The sequence below is a fragment of the Meleagris gallopavo genome, chromosome 4 (genome assembly GCF_905368555.1).
Source record: "Meleagris gallopavo chromosome 4, MGAL_WU_HG_1.1, whole genome shotgun sequence".
Classification (NCBI taxonomy): Eukaryota; Metazoa; Chordata; class Aves; order Galliformes; family Phasianidae; genus Meleagris; species Meleagris gallopavo.
In genome coordinates, this window is record NC_139407.1 from 69,770,337 (window position 1) to 69,795,959 (window position 25,623).

The 25,623-nt window shown below is 45.6% G+C and overlaps 1 long non-coding RNA gene across 1 annotated transcript; it reads left to right on the plus strand.

Annotated features, from left to right (window-relative positions):
* Window positions 1–2,308: 2,308 nt before the first annotated feature.
* LOC109367442 (uncharacterized) lies at window positions 2,309–9,316 on the plus strand. Its single transcript, XR_014882857.1, has 3 exons — window positions 2,309–2,467; window positions 8,118–8,169; window positions 9,302–9,316. It is a non-coding gene; the product is annotated as an uncharacterized LOC109367442 (long non-coding RNA).
* Window positions 9,317–25,623: the final 16,307 nt, after the last annotated feature.

Genomic DNA, 25,623 nt, shown 5'->3' on the forward strand with positions numbered 1-25,623 from the left:
CGACATTTATGCCTGTCAGCTAGTCGGCAGACAGTTGTCCTCCTTTGCTGTCCTTGAGCCAAACTATACATATTTAGCTCCTTCTGTTTTTTTCCTCATAAGTCAATCCTTCCAGCCACTAAATCACCCATTTTGTCCTTCCTTGAATTCTCTCCAGCTCCAAGCATTCCAGTGCTGCTGAGGTGCCCAGAAATTAATCAAGTTCCCAGTGACCTCAGCCCAAGGAGGAGGTTAATGAAGGAAAAAGACAAGAGAGTGCCCCAGATGACAGAGAAAACCCTGTTTATGAGACAGTCCTTCCAGCCATCTTCTTCAGCGCGGAGTTGGAAATGGGGTGCTACTCCTGAGACTTGTCCAGCAAAAAGCTGCTGGTTTCTTTCAATTATTCTGTAGAATGCAGGTGTTGGGAACAGCTTCAAAATGAAGTCTTGCTGCATCATTTTCGTTTATCTCATTGTGATCTACTCTGGTGGTGTTGGAAGGACACAAAGAAGAGATAGCTATCACAGAATGTCACATCCTATCCATCCCGAGGGCCATGTCATGAAAGAGCAGCCCAAATGTGCCCACCTGCTGTACTGCTTTTAGCTCTGGGTCCCCAGCACGGGGACATGGAGCTGTTGGTGTGGGTCCAGAGGATGCTACAAGGATGCTCAAAGGCTGGGGTATCTCTGCTAAGGAGGCTGGCTGAGAGCTGGGGGTGTTCAGCCTGGAGAACAGAAGGCTCAGGGGAGACTTTGCAGTGGCCTTCCAATGCCAAGAGGGGTGTACAGAAAGTTGGAGGGGGACTCTTTGCCAGAGTATGTAGTGGTAGGACAAGGGGTAATGGCGTTAAACTAAAAAATAGATTTAGATTAGGCACTAGGAAGAAATTCTTCGCTATGAGGGAGGTGAGGCCCTGGTACTGTTGCCTGGTGATGTGTGTGCCCCATCCCTGGAGGTGCTCAAGGCCATGGATAGCCCTCCCAGCATAGAGGTAATGTCTCATTCGTGGTTGGAGCCCAGGGTGCCATTGGGTTACAAGGAGATGCCACAGCGATACAGCTATTGCGTTTGTCTGTGGAATAAAATGAAGTCCCAGACTGCTTATTCACATCCAAGGTCCTTTGCCATCACTGATATTCATTACAGCACTGGCGCCTGTTGTTTGCAGAGGAGCATTGTCTGCCACCGCAGACAAGAGAGTGCCCCAGATGACAGAAGATTTAATGATGTTCTGAGAAAAAAATGACTGCGCCATCAAAATAGACAAGGAAGGAGGAGGAAGGATATTTTTTATTTCCATTTTAATGATAAGGAACAGAAAGGTGAAGCTAGAGGGGAAAATGTGCTCAGCCTCTCTGCTGGGCCAGGTTTTCTCAGGGATGCATTCCCACCTGAAGCATCCTCCGAACCCCACAGGTCCTAGGATGCTTTAGCTCTTGTCCAGAGAGCTTGGTTTCAAGGCTAAGCTTGAAGCTAAATTGCCTGATGACTTTAATGGAAGATCATCCTTCCTTCATACCACTGTGAATGGACAGAGGCTTGAAGCTTTGGCTGTCCCTGATGCAGCTTGAGGGATGAATTGCATTAAGCTGGAGCAATCCAGCCTATTTCATACAGATACCATGTATAGAATGGCTGTAAATCATGGTGAGGTTACTGTGCTTTGTACCAAAGCTGCAGATTACTATAGGTCAAGCCATCAGAAAATTCCTCTTCAGATTTAGAACACAACCACTAATTTTGCTCTTCCAGCCTATTTTAAAAATGGGAAAACAACAGCCTCTTTTAAAAATAGGAAAACAAGCACTTTGCTAAAAACAGTGTTTTTTTTTTTTTTTTTTTCCTTTTCCTATTTTAATTTGCAGGCTGCCTAAGCCCTGACTCAGCAAGGCGCTTCTCCTTTGTGCACATCTTATGCCTCATGTATAAGAGCACATCCCACCTCTATTTTGATTCCCTTATGCCTTCAAAGTGTTGGGTCCTGAGTACAGAGTAGCTGGTGGAAAAACGGCCCCCAAGGAAAGCTGAGCAAGCAGAATTATAAAAAAGAGGAGAGCTGAGATCAAAATCTTCCAGATGATGGTGGGGAAACACCTGAAATTGTCTTTCTGTAGAGGAGATAGATGTGAAGTAGGTTAGATGGGTAACTTAAAGGTTAGGTGGCTCTGGGCAGCCTGGTCTGCTGGTTGGTGACCCTGCATATAGAAGGGGGGTTGAAACTAGATGGTCTTTGTGGTCCTTTTCAACCCAGGTCATTCTAGGATTCTAAGTAAAGGGCGGTGTGATGACATCAGTAGATGATGTCAGAAAGACGTGGAAGAGCAGAGAGGACAAATCTTGGTGTATATCTGGGTGGTGGACTCAATTTCATGTGCTGTATCCAAGGCCATGCCATCCTTTCCCTCTTCACCGGAGTGGATCAGAAGTATTTGAGCTCCTGTGGGTTTCCATGCTGACCTTGAAAGATCCTAAATGTGAAAAAGTATCTTTATTTCTTCAGCTCATGCTAGGAAACTTTCCCTCTCATGCAGAGACCATATCTATTTGTTACTTGTAGTTGAGGGTATTGCATCCTCTTGTGTCTGAAGTTGAATGTGAAATAAGGTGCTTGCCTAGGTCTGGTCCTACTTTGGGATGGACAAGAGCAATCTCAGTGCCACAGAAATTGCACAACTTTTGCCTTTGGTCTAATCTTGTCCATGGATTTGTGGATGGACTCTGGACTAGATGTTCAGGAAGGCCCTGCCCATCCTTTCTAGATTAACATTCAATCAATGAGTTTGTCTGTGGGCTCTGGGTGAGAATGTGATACACCCCATGGACAACAGAATGATGGAATGGATTGGAAGGGACCTTAAAGATGAACATATGGGAAGAATTTCCCATGAAGTTATGGGAAGTATCTTCAAAACTAGCTGTGTTCAAGAAACATTCAGATGTGATATACTAAGGGACATGGTTTAGTGGGGAAACGCTGGTGGTGGGTAGATGGTTGGACTGGATGATCTTGGAGGTCTTTTCCAACCCTGGTGATTCTATGCTTCTATGAAAAGCCAACATCTTGCACACTTCCTAGTCTTGTTATTAATTCTCCTGCCACTCTTAGCTTTTATGGCAAGTCTAATTATACACGAGGTGCTTTCTACACGCTTCAGATTGTTTCTGAGATTCCAGATGCCCCTTAATTCCATTCTCAGACAGGCAGTGTCCAGGACACTTTCTGCTATGAATAGCAGAGGGATACTCAAGCCTTGGTTTGTGCTTTACACCTTGTCAAAATGCACAAAAAAACCCCACCATACAGTGTCACAGAACACCTTCTAAGGGTCAAGGGTTGCTCCTGAATTTGTATCATGGCCTTCAGGCTACTGTGGACACCTTGAGGAATAAATAGGTGTCAAAAAGGCTGGATGTGGCTCTGGGCAGCCTGGTCTGCTGGCTGGTGACCCTGCACATAGTAGGGGGGTTGGAATTAGAAGATCATTGTGGTTCTTTTCAACCCAGGCCATTCTACGATTCTATGAAATAGTAAAATAGCTCCTGCTTCATGTGGGCCACTGACATTTAAAGCTAATTTACTGCTTTAACACTGTTTAATCTCTCCCCCTCCTTTCTCCTATGTTAAATGGAACATAAAAATAGTGTTTCGAGCTAAAAGCATGGGAAAGTCCAAAGCCCTCTCTGCATTCCCAATAAAACACAAGCAGTTCCCACAAATTGGAGATTTCCCTCCCTTCCCCCCAGCTTTTCATCTTTTTTTCCTTCTCTTCTGGATAGGAATTGTTCGATTCAAGGCGACCATAAAGGATTTGGGGTTGGAAAGGAAGGGAGCGGGAAAGGGAGGGAAGGAGGGGAAAGCAAATGGAAAAAAATACACCACAGTAGTAGCCACAGAATTCTCTGCTCTGTCTTCTCCTTTGAACTGGATACGCCACCCCCCTTCCTTAATAAGGAACAAATTTTCAGTGCTCTATGGGAAAGTTTGAATGTAACATATTTCTGACAGGTCACTGTCAGTTCACATTGAGGAGGTTTCTTTTTTTGTTTCTCTCGCCATCAGTCCCTTTCTTTTCCTTCTTTTCCTTTCTCTATCCTTCTATCTTCCTTTCTCTTTTCTCTTTTTCCTTTCTCTTTCCTTATTTTCCTTTCCATATTTTCCTTTCTATTTCCTTTCTCTTTTTCCTTTCTTTTTCCTTCCTCTTTTTCCTTTCTTTTTCCTTTTTCTTTTTCCTTTCTCTTTTTCTTTCCTCTTTCCTTCCTTTCCTTCTTTCCTCTTTCCTCTTTTTCCTTCCTTTCCTTCTTTTCCATCTTTTCCTTTCTCTTTCCTTCTTTTCCTTCTTTCCTCTCTTTCCTCTCTTTTTCATTTATTTATTTTTAGGAATAAAGTGTTGCCTGCAATAGGCTAGTGTATGTGGAAGGCACATCACTGTGGATAGGTGGCACGCGAAGGACTTGAAGTCAACAGTGCCCTACCAATGCCATCCATTTCTCATGGGTGACAAGTAGTTGTCCCCTGTATGGCCCATGGTAGGGCTTTGCTGCTGTTCCAGGTGTTTGAATTTGGCCTCTGAGCTCAAAAATGTCCTCCCTGCTGATGGACTGCACTTTCAGGGCTCTGAGATGCATCTGCCCAACCTCTCTGGCAGACACACAGCCTCTGTGCATGTGAAGCTTTGGGCATCCTGCTCAGCTGGAGGCCCCAGTACTGTGTGCTGAAGCAAAGCACTGCTTTGACCTCACTGGAATAGCTCTTGATATTCAGCCATTCTCAGCCTGGCCCAGGTTGTTCGGGCAAGGACCCAAGGTTTTTTTTTGTAAGGATGGTTTTCTGCCTTGGCATGAGGGAGCACTAATGATACCCTGCACTGGTTTTCCGAAGGATAGAAATCAGGTGCAGACTGGTACGGGCCAGGGCTGTTCTGAGTCAGGCTAAGGAAGCACTTCTTTGGGGAAAGCAACAAAACAGGACAGTCCCTTTTTGCCAGTTTGCATCCAGGTTGGATGGGGCTTTGAGCAACCTAGTCTGGTGGGGGATGTCCCTTCCTATAGTAGGGGAGCTGGAACTAGATGAATTCTAAGGTCCCTTCCAATCCAAATCGTTTTATGATTCTATGAAAACCATGATAGCTGCTGCTGCTGAAGTTGCCAGGATGAAGTAGAAATGCCTTCCTCCCTCTCCTTCCTGTTCCGCTCCTCAGCAGGAGTACTTAGGGATTCTCCAAAGCTCTGTCTCCTCTTTCCCAATGCTTTCTGCCCTCTCTCTTCTTGCAGGAGTGATCCATGGGGCTTGTTTCACCCCAGTGTAGAAAAGCCTTGCACCATCTCCACCCACAGCATCCCCTCCCACGAGACATACAAACCTCCTAGCTGTGGTATCCCCTCACCACAGCACCCATGCCCCCAGCTTTGTTGGCCTTCCCTGGGACAGCTGAGGGGTTCCTAATTAGCAACAGCAGTCAAGAAGCTGCACCTCTGCCATTGGGTGATGCCTAACGTGGGTCATTCTGCACGGCCTTTGGTTGCATCCCAGCTTTCTGAGTGACACTCGGAAGCTCAGCAGAGGGTGGAGGGTGTGCAGTGGAATGAGGCCCTTGAAGGGCAATCTGAGGCGAAGGTAATTGGCTTCATATGTCTCGCAGGCCACTTCTGAGATCTCAGAGCAAGGTCAAGGGTGCTCGAGGCAGAGACGAGAAGCTGTTCTTGCTAGCGTTCATTTCCCAGTGGTATGTCAACAGCTTGTTACACGGCCAGGCTGATGACTGTTAAAGATTGGGATGGGTGACTCATTGCATTTGCTTTAATATCCATTTTTATTTAGCATCGCGGTGCAGTGGCTCGACTAATCGGCATAAATCTCCCCTGCTTCCCAGGAGTGGAACACATCAGTGTTGGGCCCAGGAGGAAAAACAGAAAATCCTTTTAAAATGAGATTTGGCCAATGGTGTCCCATGAGAGGGACAGCCTTCACTTTTGGCTGCTCTGTGGGGTTTCTGCTCATCTTGCTGGGAGGATTTTGGCTTGTCAAATTGTCCCTCCTTTCTCTGGCTGGGGCCTTGGGTTTTTCTTAACAGGATCTCCTTTGCAGCCCTCTGATACTCATTGTAATGTCAGGGGTATGCCCTGCTGATGCTGCTATCAACAGAGCTTCCCTGGGCTAAAAAATGCCAGGGCTGCCATCTGAGTGCTCAGCACAAACTTGTTCATGACAGCTGAAGGTACTTGAACTCCTACTGATTCTCATCAGTGGGGTGCTGAGCACTTGTCCTAATGGCCAAGGATGTGCTGAGATCTTTAGGAAATCTTGTGATTAGGTGTGATGGTGGATTTGAGGAGAAGGGAGGGAAATTGGATTATGATGGCTGGACAAAATTATAATCACTGATATCATTTTCCAGCCAGTTTTCCACTCCAGGGAGCTCAAAGTGGACCCAGAAGCTCTGTTTGCTGGAAAGGATTTTTGTCTGATGGTTGGTTTGAATGTTAAAGGTCCCATTCTCAGCTGGGATGGTTTTTATTGCTTGGTGTAAGTGTTGCTGATTTTCCACCACTCGCATGTGAAAGCTCATCCGTGCTCTGAATAGGTACAGGGCATGTTTATGGGTACTCCATGAAATATTTCCCTTTGCATCCCTAAAATGTCCTGCTGATGGGAAGGAGGCAAAACCAATCCTGATTTGCATAGGAAAGGTCACTCAGGACACTGTGTCCAGAACTCTCATCCTCCCACTAAGGGTTGAGGTCTATGGGAAATCCCAGTGTTTAAAGATTGGCCTCTCGATCCCCGGTCAGATTACTGACAGTGTCAGAGATGGGTGTTGCCATTTCTGTTTTGGCCAAATGGGAATTCCCAGGTCCCACTTGCTAAGTGGAAACTCCCAGAAGGAAGCCTCGAACCCAGGACTGATCTTGCTGGAGGTTGGAACCTCAGCTCAAGAACTCAGGATACTGAACTTGCCCACTTAGGTGGGCAGCACCTTAGTGTCTTCTGATGCCCTCTCAGCTGCCTTTGGTGCTTTCAGTGCTCAAAAAGGAACAACCCAAGCCTTCTCCCTGACTGCTCTTGCATTCAATCTGGAGATATTTACTGTTCACACACCAGGAAGTCAGTCTGGATTCTTTGTTTTGAGGACTTCTAACCTTGTGATGCAGATGATTATCAAGCAAACTTCTTTTCTGCTTCACATTTCCTCTCTTCTCTTCTGTTCTGCCATCTTTTCTATAGAACAAATTTACTTCCTTGCCCAAATTGTATTAACTTCCCTGTCTGACTCTTAGCACTATTTCAATGGAACTGCACCAATGGAAAGTCATACAAAAGTTAGTCAAGCACCTCAGCTCTGCTTACAGCCCCTGTAAAATGTCTAGCATTATCTGGAATGATAATACAACTAATGAGTTCTGCAATCTCATAATTAATGTGTTAATTAATTACCAGGTTTGCAACTATGTGTTGTAGTAAAAGACATGGTTTAGTGGGGAAATATTGGTGGTAGGTGGATGGTTGGACTGGATGATCTTGGAAGTCTTTTCCAACCTTGGTGATTCTATGATTCTACCTCTGTTCAGATCCTAGGAGAAAACAGCATGTCACCAAAATAGCAGTTCTCCTGTTTTGGCAGCAAGCAGGTTGATTTTGTTCTTCAGCTAAAAAGGAATACACCCAATCCCCAAACAGCTGCTACCTTCTGAGATCTTTGGTTGGATTTGTCATAGACTTTCCCATCAAAGAGAAGAAGGGTGGGGAAAGAGCATGACGAGGACGTCCATGTCACATCCTTTAAGCTCTGTTAGACAACAGCTTTGGGCTGAGGTGAGGTAATTTCTTCAGTCTACGTCTCTCTGCAATCCACTGTATGGAGAAAGGGAAGACTAAGGCATGCCGACGTGGCATCTTGTAACTTGGGGCAGACACTAAAGGTGAAAGAGTGGAAAAAGGGAGCGAAAGATTTGTGAGACGGAGGCATTGCCCAGATCAAAAAGCAGGTTGTAGTATTAGCGTTGGAAGCTGAATTCCCTGATTCCTTGTTTGGTGTCCTATGCACCAGATTATAGTGGTCCTCTTGTTGAGTTCCTGGTGTAGCTCCAGTGAAGTCAATGGGTTTGTACTCTCCCATTTCCTCCTTTCCCTCTAGGCATGAATCAGACTCCAACCCCTTGGCTCCAAGATGCATCCATGATGATGAGGTAAGTTTCCAGTCTTAGGCACTGACAGAGACAAGCTGGGAAGAATTTGTCTCTATGTGGCTGGAGAATGACTGTGTCCTCCCATAAGGGAGCAAAACTGGAAACCAGAAAAAGGATCGCCTCTTGGCAGAGCCTCTGAAGTTCAACATTACAGTAGCAAAAGGTCAGGATGCAGTGCAAATGTGGCTAATCCTGCAGCAGCAGGGGCAGGGGAAAGGCTTTATATGGTACAACCCTGTCCTCCTTTTCTCAGGAAGAATGTCTTTCAGAACAGCCCAGTGGAAGAAGCCAGAAGTGGGGGATTCTTCACATTTTTCTTGAAACCCCTTAAGGGAATCCTATCAAAGTAGAAAGCTGGTTTCAGCCTCCTGCTGTTACAAATACCATCTAAGCAACCTCAGGCTGACCTTAGCTGGTCAGTGACACTGGTCTTTCTCAGAAACCCACAGTCCTAAAAAAGAAGGAGCTGCTTTTTCTCTTTCCTCCCTTCCATCACCCTACAGAATGCCAGGCCAGAAATGACAAACAATCCCTCAACCTTCCAAGAAAACAAGGCAGAGCCACCTAGCGCGGAACAATAGAGAATGATGAAGACACAGCCACAATAGCTGGCTGTGGTTAACCTCAGAGGCTGCAGTCAAACCCAAGGAAATTACAGAAAACCCTTAAACAAATACAATGGCCACGACTGTTTTCTCCCCAGGGGACCCATAAATAGAAGCTAGTGCTCCCGGGGAGGGAGGAGGGGAGAGGCGGGTGGCCACTGTTTGTTCTGCTGTGGTTCGGTGTAGGCTAAACTGGAGATTAGGCTATGAAATCGAAGGCAGAGAGAAAGCAGGCAGTAATGGCTTTTGGCCCTGATTTTCACGTGGAGCTGCACAAATCCAGGGCAGAAAAAAATGTTGCATTCCTGCACGGTTCTGCAAGGCTTGCGTGGGCTTGCTCCGTAATTTGAATGTGGATTGAACTCACCTTGAGCCAAAGGTCAGCAACTCTGAAGGTTTTCCTATCCCTATTCCCTTCCGTGTTGCATGGCCAAGGTTTGAAGTGGGCCCTCTGTGTGTGAGCATGTGGTTCAGGCCAGAGATTGTCTCTTTTTTCTCTCTCTTCTTGTTCTTTATATCATTCCAAGACCTGCATGAGCATCTGGATGTCTTAGAAGTCGGACCAGATGACCTTTAAGAGTCCCTTCCAACTCGAATTTGTCTACGATTCTATGATCTCTACAGTGCCAATAGCATGGAGCGCAACAAAATCAGAGGTATGAATAGAAGCTGACCACAGTAAGAGATGGATCTGCCCCTTGTAGATTCCAAGTTGTCCAGCCACTGCTCGTGGGAAATACTAGCACAGGGCTGGACAAACTGGTGGAAAGCTCTGGGCCTTTTTTTTTCTTTTTGTAAAGAAAGTTGCAATGGCATTCAGTGGCACTTTTTGTAGCAGCCTATTATTCTGCTGCACCTTTTTATCACAGAATCATTAAGGCTGAAAATGACCTCTAAGCTCATCTAGACCAACCATCAGCTCACTTTGTTTTATATTTTACAAAGAAGCATAGAATCACCAAGGTTGGAAAAGGCCTCCAAGATTACCCAGTCCAACCATCCACCCACCACCAGTATCTTCCCACTAAGCCATCTCTCTTAGTACCATAATTGCTTTATATCACTGATTACTGTTGCTGTCAACCATCCCATTTAAAAGAAAAGGATGCAATAGAAGCTACCAAAAACCTCTTTGACTTGCAGCACAGCGATGTGGTGTTTAATCACACTGGTCTCATAAAAGCAACCTGGCTGGAGCAGTTTGGAGCTGAAGGCATTTCTGAACCTCGAGTGCAGCCAACCACGGAGGTATCGTGCACAGGGAAACCATCCTTTTAAAGATACTGCATGCACAAGAAGAAGAGAGGGGGCCAAAAGTGGATCCTTGGAGTGAAAAGGATGGTCATTGCAGGAGAGAAAGACAGCCTACACACTGCCATCACACCATTTTAGGCTGCAGCTGTGTGTTGGCAGACCTCCAAACCCCATTACCCCCAACCCACTCTCCTCCTGTATAAGCAATTACAGAGCCAGCAGCAACCCTCACTTCTGCTCCTGAGACAAAGGCAAATTCCTCCATATGAAGTGGTGTGCAACTGGATGGGCAGGTCCTAGCTGGATTTTGCTGAGCTTTCTGCTTTCAGGTCTCCCTTCCTAGAAGGTATAGGTCCAAACTAAAGTAGGTGCATTAGCTTGGAGTTAGGAAGACCTCAGGTGCTTGAATTAATGTGGCGAATCATCAGCACTTTTTTTTTTTTCTTTCTTTCTTTCTTTCTTTCTTTCTTTTTTTTTTTTTTTAAAGAAATTTAAGGAGATAATAGCAGCTGTGTAGGGATTTTAGTCTGGGAGATGAGTCAGAGTTGGCATGATGGCAGCAGCTGAAGGTAGGCTCTGAGGTTTTATACTTGTCATTTCTCACTGTGTGGAGAATTAGCAAGATGAACAATTGCTTCCCACCTTTTCTGTGGAGAAAGCTGGAGTACCTGTTGTTATTATTATTCCAGCTTGCCTTTCAGGTCCTATGGCATGGTGTAAACCATAGGGATGAACGATATGAAACTCAGATTCTTGGTGCCTGTGGGATATGGACTTGTCTCTTTTATTTCTTGTAATGTCTGAAATAGTCCTGAAAACCTTTTTTTTTAGTGTTTCTCTGGAAAATGCTGATTTGTTGAAAGAATGACTTCTTTGTGGAGATCCTGGTGAGCTGGTTGGTCTGCTTAGAAGGATGTCCTTGGCCTAGGATAAAGCTGGTTCCTACAGTCAGGCTTGCTGGTGTTTGGCATACTGGTCATAAATGTTAAATTTCCGTTTGTGATTCATGCAGAGCAAAGGGTTGCAATCACTCTCACATCTCACATGAGCTCCCTAATAACCAGCCTATCTGTTCATCTTCCTTCATCCACTTCAGCTCCACCATATTTATGAAAAATTTCCAGAGGATGCATAATAGTGGGATAATGTGATCTTGGAGTCATGGATAAGGAAAATATTTCCTGCTTAACTAAGCTTTGCAAATAATTCTGCTTGGCTTGGTGCTTTCTCTCTCCTTAATCTTAGTTCTGAATCATCTAGGGGAGGAACTACCTAATGTTTGGCCTGGGATCTCCAAGGAGGTGTCCAAGGCCACATTAATCTGGGCGAGTGATGTAAAGTTCAGCTTTCTGATTCACCCATTGTTCACGAGGTCATGATTAAGCCTTGCAAATGTCACTTACCTTGAGGTCCCTCTGGAGGTGAATCACGGCTTCTTGCCTATATCCTCACTTCAAAGATTGCTTTGGCAACGTCCTGTGAAGACTTGAAGTGGGATGACACAGTAGGTTGGTGCTCACGAGGATTTACTTGTCCTTCTTTAGTGACTTTAGAAGCATCCTCCACTTTTCAGATGCCATTTTTTAGGACATCCACTGGAAAAGCGTGGGTTGGCTTTTGTAACAGCAGTCTTGGCGAGCAGAAAGCATGTTTTTTTTTCCTTGTCTTCTACCCTTTGTCCCATTTGCTTAGATAAAGTCCATTCTGAGACACTTCTATATGCACCTGAGTATGATGGGCCCTGAGCTCAGCTAGAACACTTAACCTGCACTCGCAGGAGCAGGTCAGCTCAGGGAAGGTGCCCAGGCTGACATCATAAAACCAGGCTGATGGCTGAGTCTGTGCATGGCACCATTTTTGCCTACTTCTGGCTTCTTGCGTGGTAAATGCTTGAATAAGCATGAACACAGCACTGAATGCCTGAAGCACTTATAAATGTCCAGGCTGCAGCAGGTAGAAGTGTTTATGGCTGTGGGAGATATTTATGGCCCTATTACATCCTCTGTTATTTTGGCCTCATTGACTTCTTACAAAATCTTTAATGAAGGTTTATATTTTATACCTTCCCTCCTGGCTTGTGCTTGCTTGTAACTAAGTGTGGTGGCAACAAGAGAAGGTACAAAAGGTCCTACAAAGTAAGTCTGGGAATTGCATGGGGTGAGTTTACAGCAGGAGGGTATGTCAGCAAGGTTCATGCCAAGAGGAGGGGGCTCCTGGCTCTCAGTCTGATATTAGTGATCGCACCAGAGCGTGAATACTGATGCACTCATTGTTGCTGTCCAAGTCGCTTCTGTATAAATAAATATACATATCCATATATACCTATTTTGTGTGTATTTATGTATTTTTTCCAGCCCACGTTAGACAGTAAGTGCTGGTACTCCTGAGAAGGATGGCTGACTTCTCTCCTTGTATGAAAGTATGGATGTTGCCTTTCCAGAGCACTTGATGCCTTTCTAATGAGCACGTCACACTTTCATGGGGATTCTCTGTAGGGACAATACATTTCACAGAAGATTTCTCAGAGAAAGATATATGTATACCAGGCATTGAGCTCTACACGGTGTCTTTCTCCATGACTTTAGGTCAGGCCAGCACGCAGCCAATGAGTGCAATGGAAAAAACTGCCTTAAGAGAAATAAAAGAAAACCAAAGCAGTGAGAAACAGAAATAAGGGCTGTAGAGAACGTAGTCCTGTAGAAGTTTTTTCATGTTAGGCTCCTCTCATTCTCTTCATAGATGCATCTATTGCCCTTGTGTTTGATTCTCCTTAGCAGGACAGAAGTTGTCTTGTAGAAGTGTTGGGTCTTCGCGACAATTTGCTCAATTCTTTGTTCTGCCACTGTTTTTTTTTTTTTTTTTTTTTTTTTTTGTGTGTGTGTGTGTGTGTGTGTGTGAAATCTGTCTCACCTGAGCTTCATTTTCCCCACCTGCAAAAAGCTAGAGTGCTGCTTTCCCTTCCTACTTCCAGGCAGTAGTTGGGGTGAGCATTGGACAGCATGAGAAGCAGAAAAGTGCTTTGCTTTGTGCAATCATTGCTGAATTATCACCACTATTCTCATTAAAAATCCAAATGGCATCATGCATCAAGACTCTGTGAAGAAAACTAACTCTACCCAGCCAAAATATTGAGTCTCTCTAGATTTATTAAAGCTGCTCTTATCTCATGTGACTTGAACCTGAGGGCCTTAAGTGCATAAAATCACAGAATCATTTGAGTTGGAAGGGACCCTTAAAGGCCATCTGGTCCAACTCCCTGCAGGGAGTAGGGACACCCACAGCTCCATCAGGTGTTCAGAGCCCCGTCCTGCCTGACCCACCACCTCACTGGGCAACCTGTGCCAGGGCCTCTCCACCCTTATTGTAAACAACTTTTTTCCTTATATCCAACCGAAATCTCTCCTCTTTTAGTAGGCAACCATTTCCCCTTGTCCTATCAGTTATTTGTTGCTGTTGCAATGAGAGACATCCACAGGCAAAACTTCCCAGGAACCTTCTGCCTTATTCTCTTGCTCCATTGGGAACTGGACGAACACTGTCAGGAGGTGACAAAGTGCAGAGGCACGTGCAGTGTGGGCCGAAGGGCTTTTTGACTCATTTACGATGACACGAACTTTTTCCAATTTGTAAACTCCAAGAGGGTCAAAAGTTGAAGGGCTTTTCTCTTTTGTTTGCCACCTCCGTTGCCCCCGGTTGGAGGAACGCTTGCAGAATCCTCCCTGGAAGTGCACACCAGGAAAGACAGACTGCATTGTTCTGGCTCCCGACTCAAAACCAACACAGCTGACGTGCATTGCTGCATGGTTCACCAGCTCCGAAAGGAAAGGAAAGAACTGATGACTTAATCCTCTGAACGCTGCCTTTCATCCTTTAGAAGAGCCGGATGTTTTTGCCTCTTGTCATGGTTGTAGGCAAGCTGAGTGCATCGGTTCCTTCTGAGGGTGCAGCCCCACACCTACAAAACTGATAGCCAAAGGGCATGTCTATCTTGCTGGTGTACGCAGAGCTGAACTGCTGATTCTTGCGTGGAAGCTGAGCTAAAAGCATGGGCTGTGCTGTGCCACGTCTGGATGAGGCCAGGCTGTGTTCAGTGGTGCTGTGCTTGGCAGTTCCTACTGAACCCCTGCAGTGCTCCACCTGAGATGAGCAAAATGCATCTGAAATCTCCATTTGGCTTGAGGGAGACCATGCAGCTTTCAGTATCTAAAGGGGGAGCTATAAGAAAGGAGGGGCAGACCCTTAAGCAGGATCTGTGGTGATCAGACAAGAGAAAATGGTTTCCAACTAAAAGAGGGGGGTTTTAGACTGGAAATAAGGATGGTGAAGCGCTGGCACAGGTTGCCCAGAGAGGTATTGGATGCCCCGTCCCTGGAGACATTCAAGGGCAGTCTGGTTGGGATTCTGAGCATCTGATGGAGCCATTAAAGGCCATCTGGTCCAACTCCCCCTGTTTGTTGCAGGGGAGTTGAAGCAGATGGCCCTTAATGGCGTCTTCCAACTCCAACAATTCTATGAGTCTACATGAACCTCAAGGTGTTGGTCATTTTTTGGCTATTATTTCATTAAATTAGATATTTGATGGTTGGACTAGATGATCTTAGTGTTCTTTTCCAATCTTTATGGTTCTATGAAGAGCACATGAGTGAAAAGCTTGGATTGGAAGTGTGGTACTGAATGCAAATAGCCCTACAGAAGGGAAGCTGGCTCCCGACCTTGGGCATAAAGGTACAAATCATAGAATCATAGATCATTGGTTGTATCTCAATGCTTTCCTAGGCAGCAGAAACACTGTTTTTGAAGGATGGATAAAAACATGGGCTGGTCTTAACCTGTGTGCCTGCCAACCGCAGAAGGCTGGGGCTGGGAGATGGAGCCTCCACCCTCCTGTCCCACTGCTGTCACCACGCAAGGCACGTACAAGACTGCAAGCTTTTCCTCTGGGGCAGGGATTAGCCAGATTAACTAGTGCTTCTCCTCAGTTTGAATCTGTTTTATCACGTCCCAGTCTTGGCTGTAACATCCAAGAAGGAGGTGTGATTTACTAGCTAAAGTGTTTTCTATGGAGGCGCTTGTATGTTTTAATGAAGATGTTGGGGATGCTCTGAAAGGACTCTTCATGTGTTGCTCAGAGGTTTTCTTTACCCTCTCTAGATTTTCAAAGTTATTCTAAAAATGTGCAGAGTCAGCACTGCCCACGTTTCTGTTGTTTCCTCATGCTGTATGTGCAGTGCTGGGACTCGATTCCCAGATGAAGATCTTTCCGTTTCTTCTTTAGAAAATGCAAGATAAGCCTCTCTGACTTCAGCTCTTGACGTGAAACATTTGAATTAATTAAAACAAAGCTTCATAGCAATCCTAGGTGGAGGGGAGAGGGGGAATCTTGCTTTTCAGCTGTCCCATCAAACCCAGATGCAGACAGACCCCAGGTAGGAACACATTCAAGGAACGCTTAGATGTTGTGTTGAGGGACATGGTTTGGTGAGAACTACTGGTGATAGGAGGACGGTTGGCCTGGATGGTCTTGTAGGTCTTTTCCAACCTTGGTGATGATTCTATGATTCAGGAGCTGGCTCCGTGGTCCTTGTGGGCCCCTTCCAACTTGGGATATTCCTAAACAGAAGGTACTAGCTCAGTGTCTTTTGTGCTGCTTCTTGCCTAACTGTGCCTATATCCTGGGGAAAGTGTTGCCTTTCATTTTTCCCCTTGGTATTCTCTTTCATCTTCTATTATGTTACAGTGTCTACCAAACACTCAGCGGTTTCTAAGAGTGCTAACGGGCTTGGTGGCTTCATAGCATTTATCTCTTCAAGCACAGGCTGAGGAACTGTATTTTGTAGGCGTCTCCCTAGTTGTTTTATCTCCAGCCAGCTTCCTAATTTCACTTCTAGATTAGAAGCTCTAGCTTGGTAGAAGGGGATGCTTTTTAAAAGGAGCTTATGTAAACTCTTTGGAGGCTGTGTTAATTATATTTGCTTCTGTAATTAATGGACTTGCTGCATTTTGAATGATTCCTGCCCTGCTAATAAATGCTTCGCATTCCTTTTACCACTTCTCTGCTGATGAACAGAAAAGTTAAATGGCTTCGTGTTTGTGAAAACGCCTTCCATTCTCATTCTGTTTTCCTTTTTCCTTTTGAAAAAAGCTGGAGATCTTTGAGAGGGTTTCTGCGAAACCATCCTCATCACTTTGCATTCCTGGCATATTTCCTTTTCAAGAGTAGGGTATTACGTCTGCGTAAAGTCACCTTCTTCACGGCTGGATTTTAAGTGCCATATAAAGAAATGATTTTTTTTTTTTCTTCTGCAAATACTTCTGTCATAAGCTCACTGGTTATCATCTGTCAATCTTGTCTGACTGTGGAGACAGCATTGCGCTCATGGGATGTTGCAGAGCACGCTTCTTAATGCTCATCTGGTGCTGACCTTCATTCCAACCTTGGACAAAGCATTTTTTCCACTTCCCCTTTGTGATCTTTGTTTCCTGTTTAGATGCTAAGCCCATTGATGCAGCTGAGACAGCCTTCCCAAAGGAATGAATGACAGTGGCATGAGCTCAAGATTTTATCCATGTCCAGTACCCTGAACCCAGATACTTCAGATAATTAAAAAGTATCTGTATTTTCACTCTTGGGACCTCCTCGTTTCCATTTCTTAGCAGTTTGTGCTTGGAGTTTTCATATGTCAATCTCAGCTTTACTTTGTACCCTCAAAGAGCCATCGTGTGTTTAACTAGAACCAAACTGTGGGGGAGGAATACTTGCTCAGCAACAGGCAGACGAGACCCCAAAACTATTCAGCCTGATGACCAGGCCAGAAAATAGGAGAGAATATTGTTTAAATTAACACAAAATGTGATCTCCGGAGTTCAAAATATTTTGTTTCAATCTGAAACAAATCTTCTGGGTTCTATTTTGTACTCAGTGAAAAATCAAAGCAGACTCTCCTTTCCTGTCACATATTTGAGTAAGCAGCAAAGAGGATCTGCTTCCACTTTTGTGTCATGGTAAGGTGACTAAGGAATGCTTCTGTGTTTTGGGGAAAAAAAAAAAAACTTCTCAACTCAACAGAATAGGCCATAAGCATTTGGTAAAATTCCAGCGTTGTGATTGATTTATTTGTTTGTTTCGTGCCAGAAAATGTAAAAGATGTAATGATTTTGAATGGACTTTCTAAATGGATAGCTAGCAGAGAAATTCACAATGCTGGAAGTCAGGTGGAACATTTCTGTTACTATCGCTTGAGGAGGTGGTAGTGGAGTGACCAAATCACACAGATGAACTGGACCAGGAAATCTCTGTTCTCTCACCAGATGACCTGTGGGCAGCTGTTGCTTGCACTTCCTTGCAAATGCTGGTCTCAGGGGATCAGGGTGAGAACTTCACCTCGGCCATCTGTCTGTAGATGTTGTCCATCTTTGTCCATCTCTGTGCATAATTACTCATCACCAAAGCATATCCCACTGGTTCATATAATCACAGAATCCTATAATCATTAAGGTTGGAAAGACCTCTAAGGTCATCCAGTCCAACCATCAACCCATCCCATCATGCCCACTGCCCACGTCCCTCAGTGCCACATCTCCACTGTTCTCAGCCTCCTCCAGGGACAGTGACTCCTTCACCTCCCTTAAAGCCTTTCCCTCTTGTCCTATCATGTTTAGAAGGGGAGATTTATCTGGTGAGATGTGCGGGGAGGAATGCAATGGTGTAGGCAGCTGGGAGAATGTCCCCACGCACGTGCTGCTGAAGCCAAGGCAGGGGATGAGTTTGGCGTGGCCAAATTTTTGTTGGGACTTGTTGAGAGGCAGTTCGAGCCGAACTGGTATCTCACCTCGGGTTCCTTGTGCTGGCTGCCAAAATTTGCCGTTGTAAACAAGTTGTACAACCCTAAGACAATGTCAGTAGATAAAGTGGGACTCCTGCTCTCTTTTACACCATGAGGTGTTGTGAATGAGAGAAGAACTGTGCAGAGCAGACAGGCACAGGGCACTTCCCTGGGGTGATATTAACTATTCAAGAAGAACAGCTCTGTAAAGGACTAAAAGGTTGAAGTTCAGGTACTGCCTCATCTGCGCAACTTCCTTCCAAATCAAGGGCTGCGCAAGAGTAACCAGATTTTGGTATTTAGCTATGGTTACTCATTAAAGGCGGGGAGGAGGATGAGGAAGAAACGATCACAGAATGAAACCTGCTTTTGCAAGTGTCACTGGAACAAGTTGCCAGGTGTGTGACTCACTCTCTTTGCTGAATTTAGTGATGGAGGCCTCTGCAGATGTGCTGGGGATAGTGTGGGAATTGGGTGCCCATGGGGAGTTCTTTTCTACAACTGCTTTTCTACTACTACAGGAGGCTGTAGCGAGGTGGAAGCCAGTCTCTGCTCCCAGGTAAAAGTGATAGGACAAGAGGTGATAGCCTCAAACTGTGCCAGAGGAGGGTCAGCTTGGATATTAGGAGGAATTTCTTCTCGACAGAATGGTCAGGCACTGGGACAGGCTGCCTAGGGAGGTGGGCTGTCACAGTCCCTTGGAGGTGTTCAAGAACTGTGGAGATGTGGCACTGACGGACGTGGTTTAGTCGGTTGTTGGCGATGGGTTGGTGGTGGTTGGACTAGATGGTCTTAATCATTACGACGGAAAGACCACTCTGTGGTTCTATCATTCTGTGATATGTGTGGCACCAAGGGCTAAATGCTCTTTTGTCACTTACTCAAACCCTCTCACCAACATCCTCTTGCAATGTGCTCTTCCGTTCCCTGATCCATGGGCTGTTGAGACATTTTACAGTCAAGCAGTTGCTCAGTCACTGCTTTTCTCTGCCAGAAAATGTTAAGGAAAATCCCAAATGAAGGATGAATTAAGGAAATATTGCAGACTGTAAAGGCCAGACACTGGCTTGCAGTTCTGCAGCCCTTGGTATGGGGGAAGTCAATTTTGGCACACGGGTGTATCGGAGCTGCTGGTGTTGACTCCTTTGCTGCCCCAGCAGGTGCCGGTCAAATGTGCAAATTGCAACGCATGCACTTTAAAAGTGCTTCACCTGCACAGCATGCACACGTGTGGAGACCTGGCTAGAGGTGAGCAGCATCTCCTGCACAGCCCACTCAGCAAGATGTCCCAGCCCAGGCAAAGGGCTGTGCCAGCACGTCCAGGTGGCTCCAGCGTGCCCGGCCTGTGCAGGCACGCATTTTGCTGTGTGCATAAGAGCAGCTCCAAGCGTGTGTTTCCACAGGGCTTAACTGGACTCTGCAAAACCAATCTCCTGAAGTCATGGCATAGAAATAGGCCTGGTGCTGTGGCATCTTGTTCAGTTTGGGTAAAGCGACCTCTCCCACCTCAGGTGCTGGCAGCGCATGCAAGAATTGCTGCGGTTACTGTGCTGGCTGTCAGCAGAGTTCCCCTGCTGTTCTGGAGGTGATGAGACTTGCAGTGCCCCATTACAGCAGTGCTTTTGTGGCAATGCAAACAGCCTGAGCCATACTTTCACCTTGTTATGGTGTTCTCCTCCCTTACCAGTGTTTGTTTAGGAGGAGAAACCCCAGAAAAAGTGTATTCAGGACACGAATAAGCAGCCACTTTGATAGCAGCAAAGGCAAGCAGTTGATGCTGCCTCTGTAGAAGAATGTTAGGAAGAAATTCTTTACTCAGAGGGTGGTGAGGCAGTAGAACGCATTGCCCAGAGAACTTGTGGATGCTCCACCCCTGGATGCTCCTAAAGCCAGCCTGGATGGGGTCCTGGGCAGCCTGATCCAGCAATCAGCCCACGGCAGGGGTTGGAACTCAATGATCTTTAGGGACCCTTCCAACCCAAGCTATTCTTTGATTCTAAGAATCAAGAGAGAGGAGCTGGTTTCCAGGAGGCTGCTGGATATAGCTTGGATGGAGCTGCAGAGCCCTCCTCTGCCTTCCATATGGCACTGGGGACTACAACTCGTTGCCTCCTCCAAAGATAGATGAGAGATGGCCCTGCATAAATAAGCTAATGCAAAGTGATCTTTCCTTCATTCTCACCTCTTGCTGGGAGTGCAATGTTTGTGATGAATTCCAGCAGCATAAATCTTAGCTCAGTAACTTCAAAATCTCTTGCTGCAGTTGCTTGCCAGTTGCCCAGACTCCAGCACTGGAATGGGTTTCGGCTGTGAATTTCCTGCCTTCAGCTGCAGAATTCTCAGAGAATTCTTCATGGTGGAGGGAATAGCCAAACACACCATGACCTGATTTATGGGTCTGCCACTGTGTAGAAAAAGAACAGGAGTTAGTGTGAACAGGTGTGTGTTTGCACATGTCCAGAGAACCTCTGTGATGATGGCTGAAATCCCTAAGCAACCAAAATAAGATCAGATCTCTTTCAACAAGCCCCAATCATGGAGCCTCCAGCACGGAGCCATCTGATGACAAGCAACGAAACTCCATCAGGTGCTGCAAAGTATAAAGATGACACCTCTGCTTTAGGAAGTCCCTGTGCTGCAAATAACTGGTGTCTACTTTGCAATGGCGTTTTGGTATCTTTCTGTGTCTATCCTGCTGCTTTATACTTTCTTTGTTGCTGGAGACTAAGAAAGAAAATCAGGCATGGGATTTCCCTCTTTCCCCAGAGAAGCCTTTGATTCAGTTGCACAGAATGGCCCGGGTTGGGAGGGATCTCAAGGATGATGAGTCTCCAACCCCCTCAACACAGGCAGGGCCAGCAACCTCCACATTTAATACTAGACCAGGCTGCCCGGGGCCCATCCAACCTGGCCTTGAGTTGGTACAGGTAAACTGCCTATGGCTGATGGAAAAAGGAAGGGTGCAGAGCAAATATGCTGTACAGTAGCTCTGGGAAGATTTAGCACCTATAAGGGACCTTCACCCACCACCAGAATGCCTACATGTGTGTTGGCACCATCTTCTTGGGAGCTCATCATCCTCTTGCTTGGCATTGCCCTTAAGTATAAGCTAAAATAGAGAGCTTCATGGAGCCTGTGGAGCTGTCATGAGCTGATTCCTGCTGCGTGAATTCCTTGAGAATCAGCTCGGCTGCTCTATTTGCTGCCAGTGGATTTTTATTTCTTGGGTTATCTGCTTCCCAAAGCCCTGTGAAGGAGCCAAGTTGGGCTCCTTCGTGCTCCTTCCCAACTCTGTAGATTCCAGGCTTTTCTGCTTGGCCCCAGGCTTCCCAGTGTGGTTTCTGGGTAGCCCATATCAAGCATTTCCTTAATCCAGATGTTCTTTCTCTTACTTGCTCCAGGTCACACTGTGTCTTTTCCTGAACTGGGTCTACTGGCACCAAATCCAGTCTTTCCCTGCGAGTACGGAGCCAGCAGGCTCGTTCCAGCTGTTCCTACTAGAGCTGTGCAAATCACTGATTTCTTTGGGTTGGCCCACAGAGCAGAACACTGACCATGTTCAGTGTGAAATGAAAGCATCTCGGGCTTAATCTGCTTAAAGTCAAGCAATCTGGCCCCAACGTGGAGTTTCAAGCCGAGGCATTTCTGAAAAAGAAGAAAAAATAAAAGTGAAAAGGAAGAAATCTAAACAAAACACTGCTTCCTTGAAATGTTTTCAGGCTTTTGGTGGAAACTATTCACTGAGTTTGCAAATAGTTTTGGTGGGCCCCAAACCCAAGCTTTTTCAGTGAATAAATTATTCATCCAAAAAGCTCCTGTGCCGCGTCAGTCCTTGCAGAACCCGCAGCCTGGTGTTGTCCATGGGTCAAACCCAAGCGAGGGGAGGCTGCCCACAGCCTGTGCAAGCACAGTCTATCCCAGGAAAGCTGCACAAATGCTTGGTTTAATCATTCGCCTGGGTCACATTTGAACCCAATCCCTTGCCAGACCGAATACTTCAGCGACTAATATTTGTTCAATGAATAGCTGAAATGTCCAGAGCAGACAACCTTTAAATGCAGAGCCCTCTATTGTGGTTTTCTTCTGTGGCAGCATAAATTTCCTTTACTTTTGCCTGATCTGTCTCTAGAAACCCCATAATAATCATGTTATTATCTCTTACTAACTGCTGAGGAATGTTGATGTAGGAAAGACCTGTGCTTTCTAGGCAGGTTAGACAGATTATAAACTTCTATTTCCCTTTTTTTCTGATCACCCAGTCTTAATTCATCTGTTCTTTTTTTGGCCTCCAGATGACTTCTGGGTTGGTTATATATGTCTGGGCCACACTTTTTTTTTGGATGTAGTTACACATTTAAGCCACGCTGGGCTTCACTAGTTAAGAATCATTCTTAAAACACTGGGCATGTCCCCTGCCGTGTGATGCATGTGGGGTCTGATCTTTAACTTTATTTTGTTGTTATCGTTGTATTTTTTCACCAGAGGCCTGGCTTTAGATTTTGATAAGTTCAACTTCCATGTGGTGACATTTGTCTATTTACCTTTGAAAATGCATCACGGTCGTGGAATCATTCAGCTTGGAAAAGACCTCTAAGATCATCCAGTCCAAACCCAACCCATCCTCAGCATGCCCACTGACCACATCCCTCAGTGCCATGTCTCCATACTTCTTGAACACCTCCAGGAGGATGGTGGTGATTCCCCTACCTCATTTGGGCAGCCCATTCCAGTTCCTGACCACTCTTTTGGAGAAGAATTTCTCCTTAATATCCAATCTCCTATATTGTCACATTGGGAAACAGTGAGAGACAGGAGCAGAAAGTCTTCTGAACGTTCACAGCTCCTCTGTGTCTGGAACCCTTCTTGGCCAAGCTGCCTTCTCCAAGGATGCTGAGCTTCACTGCTTCTGAGGGCTGCTAGCCCCGTCCCAGAACGAACTTTCTTCACTCTGTGATCATTCTGTCCCCTTCATAGAATCATAGAATCACAGAATCATTAAGGTTGGAGGAGATCTCTGAGATCACCAAGCTCAACCCACCCCCACCATGCCCACTGACCATGTTCTTCAGTGCCACATCTCCACTGCTCTGGAACACCTCCAGGGATGGTGATGCCACCACCTCCTTGGCAGCCTTTGCCAGTGCTTGACCGTTCTTTTGGAGAAGAAATTACTCCTAACATCCAACCTGACAGCTTTAAACTTTCATCTTTCTTGAGTCAAAGCTATATGTTCGGACTCTGAGTGGAATGTTGACCCGACAGAAATGCAGCCCCTCCTGCTGGATTTAGGGTTGCAAATCCCAATTTCAGCTGGATTTGCAGCTGATGAGGGGGAAGAATTGTTCTCAGGTTATATCTACTGACTGCCCCTCCTCTACCATGTATCCTGTCTTGCATTGGATTGCTAAAAGCCTGTGCTGAAGCAGAGGCATTTTGCTTGCACCAAATCCAGCTGAGGAAGGCTTGGGGAGCTGACTCACCACGCATGCTCTCCCATCCACGGGATCTGGAGTCATCCTGGCGTGGGTTCAGGGCTGAAGGAAAGAAAACGTTTCAAGTGGGACAGGGGAGGGAGGGGACTGGAGCTGCCTTCCCTCCTCCTCCTCCGCATGCAAGCGCCTTCTGATTCAAGGCCAGGCAAGCCTGGAGCTTTTTTCCTTTTATGTGGAGTCCCGTAGAAAGGGAACTCCAAGGGAGGTGAGAAGTAATTTTGTTTATTTGCTTCAAGCTCAGATGAGTGGTTTGAGGACTGTTAGAGATGCATTTATAGCACCTTCACCTGTTTCCATCAGCACCTTGCTGCTGGGAGCGATACAGCTTTGTAAAGGAACGGCAGTGAGGCTTTGTGAGCAAGGACAGGATGAACGCAGACAGAGTCACGATCTGCTGCGAGTTTGGATGCATGAGGTATGAGACTTCAAGACCAGAGCTGCCTTGTGTCTGGCCAGCTTGGAAAGGGGCCAGAGGGTCTCGATTTACATCCATTTATTGAAACTTGGCTCATCACTCCCTAACTTGCTTGAGGTGAAACTAATTCTGTGAAGCTTCAGAGTAATTATTCCACAGGCTTTAAAAAGGAATTGGCTCTTCATTAAAAGGAGATTTGCGGAGAGCTTTGAACAATCATCTCTTTAATTTTGAAGAATGTTCATTTTCCCTTGCTGTCTTTTTCATCTTTTGTTGCTTTATTCATCTGTCTTCCTCCTTTTGCAATTTCTTCTCTTTCCAATGGCAGAACAGGCTGAGGAAGGGTGACAAAACTGTCCTATTTTCTCTTTTTGGTTTCACTGGAAAAATACACAAAATGCTGTGGGAAATAAAGCTACAGTTGGGCTAAGACTTGTTCAGTGGGAGTGCGTGGCCTGGTGAAACGATGGATTTCAACAAGCGTTAGCTATTGTTCTGCATCTTGCACCATTTGGGAATTTTGGAGAGTAGGAGATGAAAGGGTAGAGCTTCAGCCCTCATAGGAACGTTCCAAGGCAAAGCCTGCCTCACAGCTGCCTCTGAAAGACCAACCCATCCATGGCTGCAGCATCTCTTGTTGGCACATTTTAGTTCTGGTTTGATAGGCTTCAAAATGTGGTGATGGAACCATCAGTACACTTGCAAGTAGGACTTTCTTACAGCACTTCCTGTTGTGATGCCCAAATGCAATGCTGTAAGGCAGACCAAGACTGCATCCGGGCTGTGGGCATCAGAGGAATGGCTGCTTTCCCTCTTTCCCTCAGATCTGAACAATCGACGTTTATTTCCAGTGGGGCCAAATTTAGGAAAGGTGGCAAACTGAGTCATACCAATCATCTGCAATTTGGGTTCTGTGTGTGTATGAACAGCTGGGCTGCAAATCCCTTTGGACTATATTAGAAGCTGAAGGTCACTGGCATGTCTTTGGAGAGGTAATTACCCCTAATTTCTAATAAGGGCTTGGATTTTTAGCTGTGACCTCCATGTCTGTGTACCACAAGCTGCAACGTATGTGCACATCTTTCTTTACCTCTTCCTGTGATGATTGTGTTGGGAATCAGCATTTTCATGGCAGAAGTGATCTTCAGAAGCACTCCTGCCTAATAAAGTGAAAATCCCTTGGCTGGAACTTCCCTGTCTTGATGCGTCTATTCCTTCTCATTTATTTAGTCACCTACTTGTTGCCCTTTACTTGGTCCTTGCCTCTTAACACGAAACCATCTTGAATGCAAATATTCTCTGTACCCTGTCCAGTTCCATAGCGCTTGAATTTCAAATTGGTCTGAAACCAGGCAGTGACACTGATGAACATAAGCAGTTCCCAAGTCTAAAGCTTTTAAACACTACGTATTCCTTAAAAGTCCCAAAACAGGATGAAAAGGAAATCTTGAGCTTCCCTTTGAAACCTACATTTAGAGGCAGTTGTTCCTGCCACTGATATTAGGAACAAAAAAAAAAAAAAGAAGAAAATCCTAACCATCACCCCAATCCATAAATCAGAGGGGATTTACTTGGAGAGTAAGCTCTATTTTGGGTGGGAATTTAATTTTCTATGGAAAAGCTAAATGTTAGCCAAAGAAAATCCTCTATAAAATATGGTACCGGTTTTCTTCAGGCTCCTGTTTTCTCCTTGGGGCGAGGCGTGCAGCCAGGTCATCTTCCATAATGCATCGCTTAGCGAGGGGTAGAGACATCATACAAATTCCTGGTTGTTGAGCACTGACAGATGTAACCTGGTATGAACTTCCCCTCTGGTATGTGATGTAGACAGAAGTCTGGTTTCTTGGTTCTGTATTTTTTTTTTT